At 45.9% G+C, this 17,572-nt stretch overlaps 5 non-coding genes and 1 pseudogene across 5 annotated transcripts; all 6 read left to right on the top strand.

Moving 5' to 3' along the window:
* Window positions 1-1,096: 1,096 nt before the first annotated feature.
* LOC130317857 (U2 spliceosomal RNA) lies at window positions 1,097-1,287 on the top strand. The gene has a single exon (XR_008864866.1). It is a non-coding gene; the product is annotated as a U2 spliceosomal RNA (small nuclear RNA).
* Window positions 1,288-3,388: 2,101 nt separating this feature from the next.
* Window positions 3,389-3,537, top strand: LOC130317853 (U2 spliceosomal RNA; annotated as a pseudogene).
* A 5,458-nt stretch (window positions 3,538-8,995) lies between these two features.
* LOC130317849 (U2 spliceosomal RNA) lies at window positions 8,996-9,181 on the top strand. The gene has a single exon (XR_008864863.1). It is a non-coding gene; the product is annotated as a U2 spliceosomal RNA (small nuclear RNA).
* Window positions 9,182-11,291: 2,110 nt separating this feature from the next.
* LOC130317856 (U2 spliceosomal RNA) lies at window positions 11,292-11,482 on the top strand. Its single transcript, XR_008864865.1, has one exon. It is a non-coding gene; the product is annotated as a U2 spliceosomal RNA (small nuclear RNA).
* Window positions 11,483-13,582: 2,100 nt separating this feature from the next.
* On the top strand, window positions 13,583-13,773 carry LOC130317848 (U2 spliceosomal RNA). Its single transcript, XR_008864862.1, has one exon. It is a non-coding gene; the product is annotated as a U2 spliceosomal RNA (small nuclear RNA).
* Window positions 13,774-15,877: 2,104 nt separating this feature from the next.
* On the top strand, window positions 15,878-16,068 carry LOC130317836 (U2 spliceosomal RNA). Its single transcript, XR_008864851.1, has one exon. It is a non-coding gene; the product is annotated as a U2 spliceosomal RNA (small nuclear RNA).
* The last annotated feature ends 1,504 nt before the right edge of the window (window positions 16,069-17,572 follow it).

The raw sequence follows: 17,572 nt of genomic DNA, 5'->3' as shown, positions 1-17,572 counted from the left end.
GAATAAGCATTGCTGCACTGATGGGGTATGCATTAGACGAAAAAAAAGAAGAAAAAGAAGAATAATACGCCCAGAAAAGAGGCGAAAAGGAGAAAAACGTAAAAAAACGTGAAAAAAAAGTAAGAGGAAGAGAAGGGAAAAAAAGGTGGAAATGGGTTTAAAAGTGATTTCGGCGGAGAAATATATATATATATATATATATATATATATATATATATATATACGCGCACACACACACATATATATAAACGTATTCTCCGTTGAGATATTGCAGCCGCTGCTGTGTCCAGGCCCAGGAGCCTTAGCACTGTGCTATGATGTCACTCAATACCACTGACATCACTAGGTGTAAACAACATCTCTCCTTTGCTGTGTATGTGACTATGGAGCTGTTTGGTGATGTCGTCTATTACGGCCTTCATAGAAGCAACAGGAGATTGTTGCATCCATCTACAACCCTCAGAACTACAGTGCTATGATGTCACTCACTTCCACAGGCCTTGCAGAGTGTAAACAACAACAACCCAGCTTTGTTGTGTATGTAACCATAGGGATTTGTGATGTCACCTAGAACCTTCACAGCAGCGACAGCTTTATGAGGAGCATCAGCACTGCTCTGCCTGAGCAGAACCATCACCGCCATAGGTTGTCAAATAACCCGGATTTAACCCACACAGGTAAGTCCAATGGGGTGCAGGCATGTCCTCTATGCTTACAGCTTCCCGTGGGTGTTGGTTTGATACCGTTTGGGGACAGCCAAGGAGGCATCTGCAGGCAACAAAGGTAGGTGTGTGCTTGTGTGTGTGTTTCCTATGCAGATCCTAAGCCCAGTGTCACATGCAAGTAGGAGGAGTAAGAAGGGTTCCTGGCAAATCCGGGTTATGGATTGCATTTAAAAAGGCCCCGTGGGAGTGCAATGGGCCCCTGTCTTGCTGCTTAGCAATAATGGTATGGGTTTAGGTTCTGCTGTGTGTACTGGTGGTTGACTGCCCCCCAGCCCAGAGTGTGCATGGAAAATTGTCTGGCAGCCTCCCTGACAGCAAGCAGTGATAGTGCCCATGAAGGGGACCTTGTTGGGCCCGCCCCTTTCACGGTTATCGCTTCTCGGCCTTTTGGCTAAGATCAAGTGTAGTATCTGTTCTTATCAGTTTAATATCTGATACGTCCCCTATCTGGGGACCATATATTAAATGGATTTTTGAGAACGGGGGCTGATTTCGAAGCTTGCTTCCGTCGCCCTATGCATTGACCCGATATGGCAGTATCTTCGGGTACAGTGCACCACCCCCTTACAGGGTTAAAAAGAAAGATTCCTACTTTCATTGCTACCTGCTTGCTTGCTGGCTAGCCAGCTAGCCAGCCCTGTGGGCCTTGCTGCTGCTGCTTCTGCAGCCAAAAAGCAAAAGGTGGTGCTGCTGCTGCTTCTGCTTCTGCTTGTGTCTGGCCGCTGTTGGAGCGTCCAGGCACAGGACTTCTGCTGCTGCTGACTAAATGGCCTCCTTAATTGGATCATTTGAGTAGCCAGCACACCTGTGCAGGTAGGGCATGACATGATAGGCAGCTGCCTTGATAGCGGGTGGGTGCTGAATGTTCCTAATTGACAAAATAAGATTAATGCTTATGAAGAAATATAAAATCTCATCCCTTCCCCAATATCGCGCCACACCCCTACCCCTTAATTCCCTGGTTGAACTTGATGGACATATGTCTTTTTTCGACCGTACTAACTATGTAACTATGTAACATAACATGGGGGGGGGGGGGGGGGGGGGGGTCTCCTGGCTGTTCACACAGGTGTGTCATTGCTGTACATTGACCATGCATTGCTTCTGTGGTATTGCAAAGGCAAAGACAAATGCTTCCAGCCATCCATTGCACTAATGGATTGGTCATCAGCTGGCTGTCTATGTCCCGCATCAATATAGACCAAAGTACAGAGGGTTAGGCTATGCTATTGTGCACCTACCTGATGCATCAGAAGGTGCGAGGCCCTTGCTAAATTCTGTGCACAGACTTTGAGATCTATGCTTTAGACTGTATCTAAACCTGCTCCAACATGGACTGACATTCTGGCCTACTTTCAGCCGATGCGACTTGTCTGTCGCTGAACAGTCGCTTTTTATGTATTCAGCACCTATGTATAATGTTGTAAAAATGCTCTAGAAGCTAAAGTCGCAGAAATGTCGCACATATTTGGCCTGCAACTTTCTGTGCGACAAATTCAGACAGGAAAAATCAGTATAAATCCTTAGAAAATTATCCCCCAGTGTCTCCATCTGCTGGCGGTATTGAATAAGCATTGCTGCACTGATGGGGTATGCATTAGACGAAAAAAAAGAAGAAAAAGAAGAATAATACGCCCAGAAAAGAGGCGAAAAGGAGAAAAACGTAAAAAAACGTGAAAAAAAAGTAAGAGGAAGAGAAGGGAAAAAAAGGTGGAAATGGGTTTAAAAGTGATTTCGGCGGAGAAATATATATATATATATATATATATATATATATATATATATATATACGCGCACACACACACATATATATAAACGTATTCTCCGTTGAGATATTGCAGCCGCTGCTGTGTCCAGGCCCAGGAGCCTTAGCACTGTGCTATGATGTCACTCAATACCACTGACATCACTAGGTGTAAACAACATCTCTCCTTTGCTGTGTATGTGACTATGGAGCTGTTTGGTGATGTCGTCTATTACGGCCTTCATAGAAGCAACAGGAGATTGTTGCATCCATCTACAACCCTCAGAACTACAGTGCTATGATGTCACTCACTTCCACAGGCCTTGCAGAGTGTAAACAACAACAACCCAGCTTTGTTGTGTATGTAACCATAGGGATTTGTGATGTCACCTAGAACCTTCACAGCAGCGACAGCTTTATGAGGAGCATCAGCACTGCTCTGCCTGAGCAGAACCATCACCGCCATAGGTTGTCAAATAACCCGGATTTAACCCACACAGGTAAGTCCAATGGGGTGCAGGCATGTCCTCTATGCTTACAGCTTCCCGTGGGTGTTGGTTTGATACCGTTTGGGGACAGCCAAGGAGGCATCTGCAGGCAACAAAGGTAGGTGTGTGCTTGTGTGTGTGTTTCCTATGCAGATCCTAAGCCCAGTGTCACATGCAAGTAGGAGGAGTAAGAAGGGTTCCTGGCAAATCCGGGTTATGGATTGCATTTAAAAAGGCCCCGTGGGAGTGCAATGGGCCCCTGTCTTGCTGCTTAGCAATAATGGTATGGGTTTAGGTTCTGCTGTGTGTACTGGTGGTTGACTGCCCCCCAGCCCAGAGTGTGCATGGAAAATTGTCTGGCAGCCTCCCTGACAGCAAGCAGTGATAGTGCCCATGAAGGGGACCTTGTTGGGCCCGCCCCTTTCACGGTTATCGCTTCTCGGCCTTTTGGCTAAGATCAAGTGTAGTATCTGCATTTGGTCTGGTCGGAAGGTGTCTGTGGTACCCCGCTTCTCGGCCTTGGGGGATTGTCTCTCCTTACGGAGCGACTTCACCCCCTTGCTGCTATTGGGGAGCGGGCTTAGTCCACAGACAACGGGTTGCGATCCCCCTGTCTCTGGGACCTTGTGTCTCAGAAGGCATTTTCGGTACGTTGAGCGTTACCTGTAGCTTCGGAAGCACCTAGGGTACCCCCGACCTCTGCCTTGGGTAAGGGTTCCGCTTTTATAGCGGGATTCCGAGCCCCTGCTGCTATTGGGGAAGGGGCTTAGTCCCTGGGTGTGGAAGATGCCGTTCTCCTGGGCTTTCCCCTCTGGGGAAATGTCGATGCGAAATACCATCCGCATAGAGGTGTCGGAGAGCCATCGTCAGTTGAAGAACCTCCGCTTCATTGCGGAGGTGATTCTTCTTGACTACTTCCGCCTCAATAGGGAGGACATCCTGTGTCTAAATGACCAGGAAAGCCGTGGCCTGTATACCGTCACCTTCACGGCCACGGCGTGTTGCGATAACATCTATGCAACCTTGTCTGGTGCGGACCAGAGGGACGATCGACTCGACGGTCTTTCGTTCCAGTTCCTCTATGGTGAGGAACATATACCGTTGGTGGTGGCTATGCACAGCCCTCATGTGACCACGGAGGATATAGCCACTTTTCTTCGGCGATACTGCGAAGAGGTGCGGTTCGCAAACAAAATCTTGAACTCCGTGCGGTTCTGGAACGGCAAGAGGAAGTTCTGGGTCAAGCTCCGTAAGGATCCCGGTGGTATTGGGGGTCTTTGCCATCCGCCCCCAAATTTTGCCATCGGGAGAGTTCGGGGCTTCCTGTTCTATCCTCAAATGCCTATGTATTGCCGAAATTGCTTGAGGTTTGGCCACACCCAGGAGACCTGCGGCGCGGAGCGTGTGATTCGCTGCAATAGGTGTGGCCAAGAAGGTCACATAGCCTCAAGATGTAGCCATTCGATAAGGTGCAACCTCTGCGGAGAGGAAAATCACGATTTTAATTCCTGTCCCCATAAAGCAAAAACTACGATGGGTGGGTCAAGGCTGGGCCCACCCAAAGAGGGGACAGGACAAAAGACGTCCTTTTTTAAGATGCCCAAACCCCAGATGGCAGGTACTGATGGGTCCAGGCCCAAGACCTCTGGTGCTCCATCGGGGGGCCCACCGGTGGTAGTGCTAGGGGGAGGCCATGGGGATTCCACGAAGCCCGGGCGGGTGATCGAGTTTACTGCCCGGGAAATTGAAAGACGTCGATCGACTTCCTACCTGGCTCAAGAGCCCGCCGAAACTTCTGAAGGGGGCTCACCTGTGGCGGGTGGCAGCCGACGGGCCTCGGTGGGGGCAAAGGTGGACCCAAAATTACAGCATAAGCCAGGTACTGGCTTGGCCCAGGGTCGCCCTGCTCCGGACGAAGAGGCCCCGGTGAAAGCCCGCCGGAAGGGGAGCCAGGTGGCCAGGTCTGAGCCCGGTCCTGTTACTCCGCCTATACAGGACAGGGCCAAGAAGACAAGTGGCGCCAAACCAGGGTTTGCTGCCCCGCCAGCAGTGGACCCGGTGGGTAAAACTGGCCATCGTCGATCGATGGGGAAGTTGGAGCAACAGTCCTCAGCAACGCTTGCTGGGGAACAAGCGATGAAAACTTCCCAAGGTAGCGGCAAAGGTTCCGGAAAAGAGGCCTCACAGGCCCCTGTGCAGCAGTTCCAGTCGTCAAATGATGAAAGAAGACGCAGATCCATCAGCCGGGGGCCAGAGATTACATCGAGTGAGAGCAACACAGAGGATATGGACAGCAGTGTGACATTTAAAAGACAAAGAGAAGAAGAAGAGGAAGACATTCAAAGGAAAGCGGCGTGCCGTAGTTCGGACGAGAGCGAGCTCAGGGTCGGGGCATCATCGATCTCAAGCTCCGACCCTCAGAACATCAAGGAGCTGATGACCCCGCAGGCGGGGGATGACGGTACGCAGCTTATTATTGACTTTGATTCTCCAAGCACGGACTCTCCATAAACTATGCCTATCCCTGTAAAAATTGCCTCACTCAATGTGAGGTCCTTAAAGAGCCCTGATCGCAGGGCTGCTTTATTTTCTTATCTAGAGACATGTGACTTTGACCTTTGCCTGCTACAAGAATGTGGAATCCCTAGTAAAATGGACTATAAAGACTTAAAAGAAGACTGGAAGCTGGGCCCATCCATATGGTCCGGTGCAAATGACTGTCGTTCTGTGGGTGTTGGGCTGCTCTGCCGAGGCCAGTCCTTTTCTATTCATACAGTAACTGAGATTGTGCCTGGCAGAGCTCTTTTAATTCATCTATATTTTAATGGACTTTTAATTCGTGTTTTAAATGTGTATGCCCCTCCTGATAAACAGGAGCGGGCAGAACTATTTGAAATTTTACCACTGTTTTGTGTTGGGTCTTCCCCCCTGCTGGTGGGAGGTGATTTTAACTGCATACGTGATGGGGAACACCGGCAGGGTGGGGATATTAATCGTAAAGACCGCACTTCTTACCTGCTTAAAAATTTTATTGATGATTTTAATTTGAAAGATTGCTGGAAGGATCTCTTGCCGGAGGACCCGGGCGCCACATGGTCCAATGGAAGAGTGAGCTCCAGAATCGATTTTATTTTTTCCTCTAGAGCTTTTAAACCCCTGAAATGCACGCTCGAGCAGAATATCTTCTCTGATCATAAGCTCCTCTTGGTGGGCCTGGAGCTAGAGGGGGAGCAAAAAGCAAAAAGGGGCCTCTGGAGATTAAACACCACACTCCTAGAGGACCCTGAGATAAAAGAGGAGTTTGTGCGGACCTACCAGTGCTGGCAATCACAAAGAAAACCCCACGAGCCTATGCTGCACTGGTGGGAGGGCACCAAATCTAAAATCAGATTTTTTTTTATCAAAGCAGGTAAGAAGAAGGCAAAAATGGAAAAACAGTGGTTTTATGTTCTTAACATGCGTTTAAATGTACTTTTTAAATTGAAAGAAGCTGGTATGGATGTAGAAAATGATATTTTAAACCTTAAAACTGAAATAAAACATGCCATAGAAAAGAAAGGGAAACAAATCATTTTTAACTCGCATGTGCAGCACCTGGAGGAGGGCGAGAAATGTTCCCGTTTCTTTTTTAAAAAAGTGATGAATAGGAGGGATATCATCCAAAACCTTGAGGGTGAATCCACTCCAAAAGGCATGTTAGATGCAGTTTTTAACTTCTACCAGCTTCTTTTTAATAAGAAAGATCTTAATCCATCCTTTTTAGAACATGTTCTTAATTCCCTTGATTTTAAGCTAGATGTTTTAGACCAGGAGGTTTTATCCCGTGATCTTAACTTAGATGAACTTTTATTTGTTTTTAAAAGTTTTTCTAGTGGGAAGGCCCCTGGGGAAGATGGTTTACCCATCGAATTTTATTTAGCTTTTTGGGATATTTTAAAGGATGATATGGTTTTATTGTATAAAGAAACTTTTATTGTTAATGAACTTCCCCCTTCCTGGAGGAGGGGGATTGTATCATTACTTTTTAAAAAGGGTGAAAAGGATATGCTAAAAAATTGGCGCCCCATCACACTTTTAAATGTCGATTATAAAGTTTTAGCCAAGTTATTAGCTGTCCGTTTTAAACCTTTTATTCATAAATTAATTCACCCAAATCAGGTTTGTGGGGTACCTGGAAGGTCTATAGCTGAATCCCTAAATATTTTAAGAGATGTTTTATGGTATTTTAAGGATAGAAATCAAACTGTAGCAATTTTATCCTTAGACTTTGAAAAAGCCTTTGATAGGGTCTCCCATGAATACCTGTTTTTAGTTCTTAAAAAGATGGCAGTGCCTGAAACGATTTTAAGCCGAATCATGCTTTTATACCGATCCTGTTTTAGTCAAGTCTCTGTTAATGGCTTTTTAACCAGCGGTGTTCCTCTTTTATCAGGTGTCAAACAGGGCTGCCCCCTGTCCCCACTCCTTTTTATTTGCGCAATCGAACCACTGATGGCCCTCCTCAGAAAAGACCGGGTAGTAAGAGGCGTACCGATACCTGGTGGAGGAGGGACCCATCTAAAGGTGTTGGGGTACATGGATGATGTCACCATACTGTGCCCGGACTCTCCATCCATGAGGGGGGCATTGAGGAACACCAGCTATTTCTGCGAGGTCTCTGGTTTTAAGCTAAACACAGATAAATGTGACTGTTTTTATATTGGCTCCTGGGATTCATCCATCACCCCAGGAGTCACAATGCAACAGGATCAAATTAAAGTTTTAGGTATTGTTTTTAACCAGGTCAATGATGGGAGCCCTAACTGGGATTCAGCTATAGCTAAGATGGAGAAGAAGATTTTAATGTGGAATCTTAGAAACCTTACCATGGAGGGGAAGATTTTAATAATAAAGATGGTTTTACTCCCTATTATGCTATACATTGCCATGGTATTTCCTCCATCTATTTTATACATTAAAAAAGTAACTAGAATTGTTTTTACTTTTTTATGGGGTTCAAAAATGGAGAAATTAAAGCGTGATTTTATGTACAAAAGTAAAGATAATGGCGGGAAAGATGTTCCTAACCTTTTTACTTTCTTTTACATAAAGTATTTCTGTTTCTGTTTTAAAATGATTAAATCCGATGGCATTTTTAGCTGCTTTTTAAGGTACGCTGCGGGCATGGTTTTTAAAAGATGGTTGCGCATCCCTCTGAACGCTCCGGTGCTTCTGTGTCCCCCAAAACATTATGTGGTGTTGGAAAAGACAGTCAGGCTCCTAGGTCTCCAAGATTTGGAGCCTGACATACTGGGGGACCAGAGAAAGGTATCAAAGGTCCTCAGGCGGAGTGAGGTTACCCTGGCAGTGTCCAATTTCACACAGGCAAGATCCAAAAAGGTATGGCGGAACGTGTACGGGAAGTTTCTGGCGAATGTACACAGGGATCTTGCCTGGGCAATCGTCCACCAGTGCCTCCCTACTCGTGAGTTCCAGCACAGGCGAGGACTGGTGGCGAGAGCCAAGTGCCCGAGAGATGGCTGCGGAGTGGACGAAACGGTGCTGCACATATTTTGGAACTGCCCTTTTGCACGGGAGCTTTGGAGGAAGGTAGGCCCACTTTTGAAGTGGGCCTGCGGCCTAAAAGATTTTAATCACGAATGTGTCTTTTACGGTCTTTTTAACTGCCCCAATTTTAAACAGCAGATGATCTGCTGGATGATTATTAATTGTTTTAAAAATGCCATCTGGAAAGTTAGGAACATCTTACTTTTTAAACATGATTTTATTGATGTTAAAAACTGTATAAAGCTGGCCCTGAGTGAGATGTACATCTATTACCTAAGAGACAAGAAACAGTTGGGGGCCAGCGAGGCAGCATCCATGTGGTGTCTGCCTCTATGGAACGGAATAACAATATAATCAGTTTTTATGACATTTGTATAATGTTTTATCCTGCCATTTCTATTTTTTCTCCTTTTATTACTGGTTTTATTATTTGTATTTTAAAACTTTTGTGAACCTTTTATTATTTTGCATTTTAAATTCTGTATGGTTTCTTATTTATTCAATAAAATTTTGTTGAAACCTTATCTGTTCTTATCAGTTTAATATCTGATACGTCCCCTATCTGGGGACCATATATTAAATGGATTTTTGAGAACGGGGGCTGATTTCGAAGCTTGCTTCCGTCGCCCTATGCATTGACCCGATATGGCAGTATCTTCGGGTACAGTGCACCACCCCCTTACAGGGTTAAAAAGAAAGATTCCTACTTTCATTGCTACCTGCTTGCTTGCTGGCTAGCCAGCTAGCCAGCCCTGTGGGCCTTGCTGCTGCTGCTTCTGCAGCCAAAAAGCAAAAGGTGGTGCTGCTGCTGCTTCTGCTGCTTCTGCTTCTGCTTGTGTCTGGCCGCTGTTGGAGCGTCCAGGCACAGGACTTCTGCTGCTGCTGACTAAATGGCCTCCTTAATTGGATCATTTGAGTAGCCAGCACACCTGTGCAGGTAGGGCATGACATGATAGGCAGCTGCCTTGATAGCGGGTGGGTGCTGAATGTTCCTAATTGACAAAATAAGATTAATGCTTATGAAGAAATATAAAATCTCATCCCTTCCCCAATATCGCGCCACACCCCTACCCCTTAATTCCCTGGTTGAACTTGATGGACATATGTCTTTTTTCGACCGTACTAACTATGTAACTATGTAACATAACATGGGGGGGGGGGGGGGGGGGGGTCTCCTGGCTGTTCACACAGGTGTGTCATTGCTGTACATTGACCATGCATTGCTTCTGTGGTATTGCAAAGGCAAAGACAAATGCTTCCAGCCATCCATTGCACTAATGGATTGGTCATCAGCTGGCTGTCTATGTCCCGCATCAATATAGACCAAAGTACAGAGGGTTAGGCTATGCTATTGTGCACCTACCTGATGCATCAGAAGGTGCGAGGCCCTTGCTAAATTCTGTGCACAGACTTTGAGATCTATGCTTTAGACTGTATCTAAACCTGCTCCAACATGGACTGACATTCTGGCCTACTTTCAGCCGATGCGACTTGTCTGTCGCTGAACAGTCGCTTTTTATGTATTCAGCACCTATGTATAATGTTGTAAAAATGCTCTAGAAGCTAAAGTCGCAGAAATGTCGCACATATTTGGCCTGCAACTTTCTGTGCGACAAATTCAGACAGGAAAAATCAGTATAAATCCTTAGAAAATTATCCCCCAGTGTCTCCATCTGCTGGCGGTATTGAATAAGCATTGCTGCACTGATGGGGTATGCATTAGACGAAAAAAAAGAAGAAAAAGAAGAATAATACGCCCAGAAAAGAGGCGAAAAGGAGAAAAACGTAAAAAAACGTGAAAAAAAAGTAAGAGGAAGAGAAGGGAAAAAAAGGTGGAAATGGGTTTAAAAGTGATTTCGGCGGAGAAATATATATATATATATATATATATATATATATATATATATATATATACGCGCACACACACACATATATATAAACGTATTCTCCGTTGAGATATTGCAGCCGCTGCTGTGTCCAGGCCCAGGAGCCTTAGCACTGTGCTATGATGTCACTCAATACCACTGACATCACTAGGTGTAAACAACATCTCTCCTTTGCTGTGTATGTGACTATGGAGCTGTTTGGTGATGTCGTCTATTACGGCCTTCATAGAAGCAACAGGAGATTGTTGCATCCATCTACAACCCTCAGAACTACAGTGCTATGATGTCACTCACTTCCACAGGCCTTGCAGAGTGTAAACAACAACAACCCAGCTTTGTTGTGTATGTAACCATAGGGATTTGTGATGTCACCTAGAACCTTCACAGCAGCGACAGCTTTATGAGGAGCATCAGCACTGCTCTGCCTGAGCAGAACCATCACCGCCATAGGTTGTCAAATAACCCGGATTTAACCCACACAGGTAAGTCCAATGGGGTGCAGGCATGTCCTCTATGCTTACAGCTTCCCGTGGGTGTTGGTTTGATACCGTTTGGGGACAGCCAAGGAGGCATCTGCAGGCAACAAAGGTAGGTGTGTGCTTGTGTGTGTGTTTCCTATGCAGATCCTAAGCCCAGTGTCACATGCAAGTAGGAGGAGTAAGAAGGGTTCCTGGCAAATCCGGGTTATGGATTGCATTTAAAAAGGCCCCGTGGGAGTGCAATGGGCCCCTGTCTTGCTGCTTAGCAATAATGGTATGGGTTTAGGTTCTGCTGTGTGTACTGGTGGTTGACTGCCCCCCAGCCCAGAGTGTGCATGGAAAATTGTCTGGCAGCCTCCCTGACAGCAAGCAGTGATAGTGCCCATGAAGGGGACCTTGTTGGGCCCGCCCCTTTCACGGTTATCGCTTCTCGGCCTTTTGGCTAAGATCAAGTGTAGTATCTGTTCTTATCAGTTTAATATCTGATACGTCCCCTATCTGGGGACCATATATTAAATGGATTTTTGAGAACGGGGGCTGATTTCGAAGCTTGCTTCCGTCGCCCTATGCATTGACCCGATATGGCAGTATCTTCGGGTACAGTGCACCACCCCCTTACAGGGTTAAAAAGAAAGATTCCTACTTTCATTGCTACCTGCTTGCTTGCTGGCTAGCCAGCTAGCCAGCCCTGTGGGCCTTGCTGCTGCTGCTTCTGCAGCCAAAAAGCAAAAGGTGGTGCTGCTGCTGCTTCTGCTGCTTCTGCTTCTGCTTGTGTCTGGCCGCTGTTGGAGCGTCCAGGCACAGGACTTCTGCTGCTGCTGACTAAATGGCCTCCTTAATTGGATCATTTGAGTAGCCAGCACACCTGTGCAGGTAGGGCATGACATGATAGGCAGCTGCCTTGATAGCGGGTGGGTGCTGAATGTTCCTAATTGACAAAATAAGATTAATGCTTATGAAGAAATATAAAATCTCATCCCTTCCCCAATATCGCGCCACACCCCTACCCCTTAATTCCCTGGTTGAACTTGATGGACATATGTCTTTTTTCGACCGTACTAACTATGTAACTATGTAACATAACATGGGGGGGGGGGGGGGGTCTCCTGGCTGTTCACACAGGTGTGTCATTGCTGTACATTGACCATGCATTGCTTCTGTGGTATTGCAAAGGCAAAGACAAATGCTTCCAGCCATCCATTGCACTAATGGATTGGTCATCAGCTGGCTGTCTATGTCCCGCATCAATATAGACCAAAGTACAGAGGGTTAGGCTATGCTATTGTGCACCTACCTGATGCATCAGAAGGTGCGAGGCCCTTGCTAAATTCTGTGCACAGACTTTGAGATCTATGCTTTAGACTGTATCTAAACCTGCTCCAACATGGACTGACATTCTGGCCTACTTTCAGCCGATGCGACTTGTCTGTCGCTGAACAGTCGCTTTTTATGTATTCAGCACCTATGTATAATGTTGTAAAAATGCTCTAGAAGCTAAAGTCGCAGAAATGTCGCACATATTTGGCCTGCAACTTTCTGTGCGACAAATTCAGACAGGAAAAATCAGTATAAATCCTTAGAAAATTATCCCCCAGTGTCTCCATCTGCTGGCGGTATTGAATAAGCATTGCTGCACTGATGGGGTATGCATTAGACGAAAAAAAAGAAGAAAAAGAAGAATAATACGCCCAGAAAAGAGGCGAAAAGGAGAAAAACGTAAAAAAACGTGAAAAAAAAGTAAGAGGAAGAGAAGGGAAAAAAAGGTGGAAATGGGTTTAAAAGTGATTTCGGCGGAGAAATATATATATATATATATATATATATATATATATATATATATACGCGCACACACACACATATATATAAACGTATTCTCCGTTGAGATATTGCAGCCGCTGCTGTGTCCAGGCCCAGGAGCCTTAGCACTGTGCTATGATGTCACTCAATACCACTGACATCACTAGGTGTAAACAACATCTCTCCTTTGCTGTGTATGTGACTATGGAGCTGTTTGGTGATGTCGTCTATTACGGCCTTCATAGAAGCAACAGGAGATTGTTGCATCCATCTACAACCCTCAGAACTACAGTGCTATGATGTCACTCACTTCCACAGGCCTTGCAGAGTGTAAACAACAACAACCCAGCTTTGTTGTGTATGTAACCATAGGGATTTGTGATGTCACCTAGAACCTTCACAGCAGCGACAGCTTTATGAGGAGCATCAGCACTGCTCTGCCTGAGCAGAACCATCACCGCCATAGGTTGTCAAATAACCCGGATTTAACCCACACAGGTAAGTCCAATGGGGTGCAGGCATGTCCTCTATGCTTACAGCTTCCCGTGGGTGTTGGTTTGATACCGTTTGGGGACAGCCAAGGAGGCATCTGCAGGCAACAAAGGTAGGTGTGTGCTTGTGTGTGTGTTTCCTATGCAGATCCTAAGCCCAGTGTCACATGCAAGTAGGAGGAGTAAGAAGGGTTCCTGGCAAATCCGGGTTATGGATTGCATTTAAAAAGGCCCCGTGGGAGTGCAATGGGCCCCTGTCTTGCTGCTTAGCAATAATGGTATGGGTTTAGGTTCTGCTGTGTGTACTGGTGGTTGACTGCCCCCCAGCCAGAGTGTGCATGGAAAATTGTCTGGCAGCCTCCCTGACAGCAAGCAGTGATAGTGCCCATGAAGGGGACCTTGTTGGGCCCGCCCCTTTCACGGTTATCGCTTCTCGGCCTTTTGGCTAAGATCAAGTGTAGTATCTGTTCTTATCAGTTTAATATCTGATACGTCCCCTATCTGGGGACCATATATTAAATGGATTTTTGAGAACGGGGGCTGATTTCGAAGCTTGCTTCCGTCGCCCTATGCATTGACCCGATATGGCAGTATCTTCGGGTACAGTGCACCACCCCCCTTACAGGGTTAAAAAGAAAGATTCCTACTTTCATTGCTACCTGCTTGCTTGCTGGCTAGCCAGCTAGCCAGCCCTGTGGGCCTTGCTGCTGCTGCTTCTGCAGCCAAAAAGCAAAAGGTGGTGCTGCTGCTGCTTCTGCTGCTTCTGCTTCTGCTTGTGTCTGGCCGCTGTTGGAGCGTCCAGGCACAGGACTTCTGCTGCTGCTGACTAAATGGCCTCCTTAATTGGATCATTTGAGTAGCCAGCACACCTGTGCAGGTAGGGCATGACATGATAGGCAGCTGCCTTGATAGCGGGTGGGTGCTGAATGTTCCTAATTGACAAAATAAGATTAATGCTTATGAAGAAATATAAAATCTCATCCCTTCCCCAATATCGCGCCACACCCCTACCCCTTAATTCCCTGGTTGAACTTGATGGACATATGTCTTTTTTCGACCGTACTAACTATGTAACTATGTAACATAACATGGGGGGGGGGGGGGGGGGTCTCCTGGCTGTTCACACAGGTGTGTCATTGCTGTACATTGACCATGCATTGCTTCTGTGGTATTGCAAAGGCAAAGACAAATGCTTCAGCCATCCATTGCACTAATGGATTGGTCATCAGCTGGCTGTCTATGTCCCGCATCAATATAGACCAAAGTACAGAGGGTTAGGCTATGCTATTGTGCACCTACCTGATGCATCAGAAGGTGCGAGGCCCTTGCTAAATTCTGTGCACAGACTTTGAGATCTATGCTTTAGACTGTATCTAAACCTGCTCCAACATGGACTGACATTCTGGCCTACTTTCAGCCGATGCGACTTGTCTGTCGCTGAACAGTCGCTTTTTATGTATTCAGCACCTATGTATAATGTTGTAAAAATGCTCTAGAAGCTAAAGTCGCAGAAATGTCGCACATATTTGGCCTGCAACTTTCTGTGCGACAAATTCAGACAGGAAAAATCAGTATAAATCCTTAGAAAATTATCCCCCAGTGTCTCCATCTGCTGGCGGTATTGAATAAGCATTGCTGCACTGATGGGGTATGCATTAGACGAAAAAAAAGAAGAAAAAGAAGAATAATACGCCCAGAAAAGAGGCGAAAAGGAGAAAAACGTAAAAAAACGTGAAAAAAAAGTAAGAGGAAGAGAAGGGAAAAAAAGGTGGAAATGGGTTTAAAAGTGATTTCGGCGGAGAAATATATATATATATATATATATATATATATATATATATATATACGCGCACACACACACATATATATAAACGTATTCTCCGTTGAGATATTGCAGCCGCTGCTGTGTCCAGGCCCAGGAGCCTTAGCACTGTGCTATGATGTCACTCAATACCACTGACATCACTAGGTGTAAACAACATCTCTCCTTTGCTGTGTATGTGACTATGGAGCTGTTTGGTGATGTCGTCTATTACGGCCTTCATAGAAGCAACAGGAGATTGTTGCATCCATCTACAACCCTCAGAACTACAGTGCTATGATGTCACTCACTTCCACAGGCCTTGCAGAGTGTAAACAACAACAACCCCAGCTTTGTTGTGTATGTAACCATAGGGATTTGTGATGTCACCTAGAACCTTCACAGCAGCGACAGCTTTATGAGGAGCATCAGCACTGCTCTGCCTGAGCAGAACCATCACCGCCATAGGTTGTCAAATAACCCGGATTTAACCCACACAGGTAAGTCCAATGGGGTGCAGGCATGTCCTCTATGCTTACAGCTTCCCGTGGGTGTTGGTTTGATACCGTTTGGGGACAGCCAAGGAGGCATCTGCAGGCAACAAAGGTAGGTGTGTGCTTGTGTGTGTGTTTCCTATGCAGATCCTAAGCCCAGTGTCACATGCAAGTAGGAGGAGTAAGAAGGGTTCCTGGCAAATCCGGGTTATGGATTGCATTTAAAAAGGCCCCGTGGGAGTGCAATGGGCCCCTGTCTTGCTGCTTAGCAATAATGGTATGGGTTTAGGTTCTGCTGTGTGTACTGGTGGTTGACTGCCCCCCAGCCCAGAGTGTGCATGGAAAATTGTCTGGCAGCCTCCCTGACAGCAAGCAGTGATAGTGCCCATGAAGGGGACCTTGTTGGGCCCGCCCCTTTCACGGTTATCGCTTCTCGGCCTTTTGGCTAAGATCAAGTGTAGTATCTGTTCTTATCAGTTTAATATCTGATACGTCCCCTATCTGGGGACCATATATTAAATGGATTTTTGAGAACGGGGGCTGATTTCGAAGCTTGCTTCCGTCGCCCTATGCATTGACCCGATATGGCAGTATCTTCGGGTACAGTGCACCACCCCCTTACAGGGTTAAAAAGAAAGATTCCTACTTTCATTGCTACCTGCTTGCTTGCTGGCTAGCCAGCTAGCCAGCCCTGTGGGCCTTGCTGCTGCTGCTTCTGCAGCCAAAAAGCAAAAGGTGGTGCTGCTGCTGCTTCTGCTGCTTCTGCTTCTGCTTGTGTCTGGCCGCTGTTGGAGCGTCCAGGCACAGGACTTCTGCTGCTGCTGACTAAATGGCCTCCTTAATTGGATCATTTGAGTAGCCAGCACACCTGTGCAGGTAGGGCATGACATGATAGGCAGCTGCCTTGATAGCGGGTGGGTGCTGAATGTTCCTAATTGACAAAATAAGATTAATGCTTATGAAGAAATATAAAATCTCATCCCTTCCCCAATATCGCGCCACACCCCTACCCCTTAATTCCCTGGTTGAACTTGATGGACATATGTCTTTTTTCGACCGTACTAACTATGTAACTATGTAACATAACATGGGGGGGGGGGGGGGGGGGTCTCCTGGCTGTTCACACAGGTGTGTCATTGCTGTACATTGACCATGCATTGCTTCTGTGGTATTGCAAAGGCAAAGACAAATGCTTCCAGCCATCCATTGCACTAATGGATTGGTCATCAGCTGGCTGTCTATGTCCCGCATCAATATAGACCAAAGTACAGAGGGTTAGGCTATGCTATTGTGCACCTACCTGATGCATCAGAAGGTGCGAGGCCCTTGCTAAATTCTGTGCACAGACTTTGAGATCTATGCTTTAGACTGTATCTAAACCTGCTCCAACATGGACTGACATTCTGGCCTACTTTCAGCCGATGCGACTTGTCTGTCGCTGAACAGTCGCTTTTTATGTATTCAGCACCTATGTATAATGTTGTAAAAATGCTCTAGAAGCTAAAGTCGCAGAAATGTCGCACATATTTGGCCTGCAACTTTCTGTGCGACAAATTCAGACAGGAAAAATCAGTATAAATCCTTAGAAAATTATCCCCCAGTGTCTCCATCTGCTGGCGGTATTGAATAAGCATTGCTGCACTGATGGGGTATGCATTAGACGAAAAAAAAGAAGAAAAAGAAGAATAATACGCCCAGAAAAGAGGCGAAAAGGAGAAAAACGTAAAAAAACGTGAAAAAAAAGTAAGAGGAAGAGAAGGGAAAAAAAGGTGGAAATGGGTTTAAAAGTGATTTCGGCGGAGAAATATATATATATATATATATATATATATATATATATATATATATATATACGCGCACACACACACATATATATAAACGTATTCTCCGTTGAGATATTGCAGCCGCTGCTGTGTCCAGGCCCAGGAGCCTTAGCACTGTGCTATGATGTCACTCAATACCACTGACATCACTAGGTGTAAACAACATCTCTCCTTTGCTGTGTATGTGACTATGGAGCTGTTTGGTGATGTCGTCTATTACGGCCTTCATAGAAGCAACAGGAGATTGTTGCATCCATCTACAACCCTCAGAACTACAGTGCTATGATGTCACTCACA

This window comes from Hyla sarda, unplaced genomic scaffold, assembly GCF_029499605.1.
Source record: "Hyla sarda isolate aHylSar1 unplaced genomic scaffold, aHylSar1.hap1 scaffold_2039, whole genome shotgun sequence".
Taxonomy (NCBI): Eukaryota; Metazoa; Chordata; class Amphibia; order Anura; family Hylidae; genus Hyla; species Hyla sarda.
This window is presented reverse-complemented; position numbering and strand designations above follow the sequence as displayed.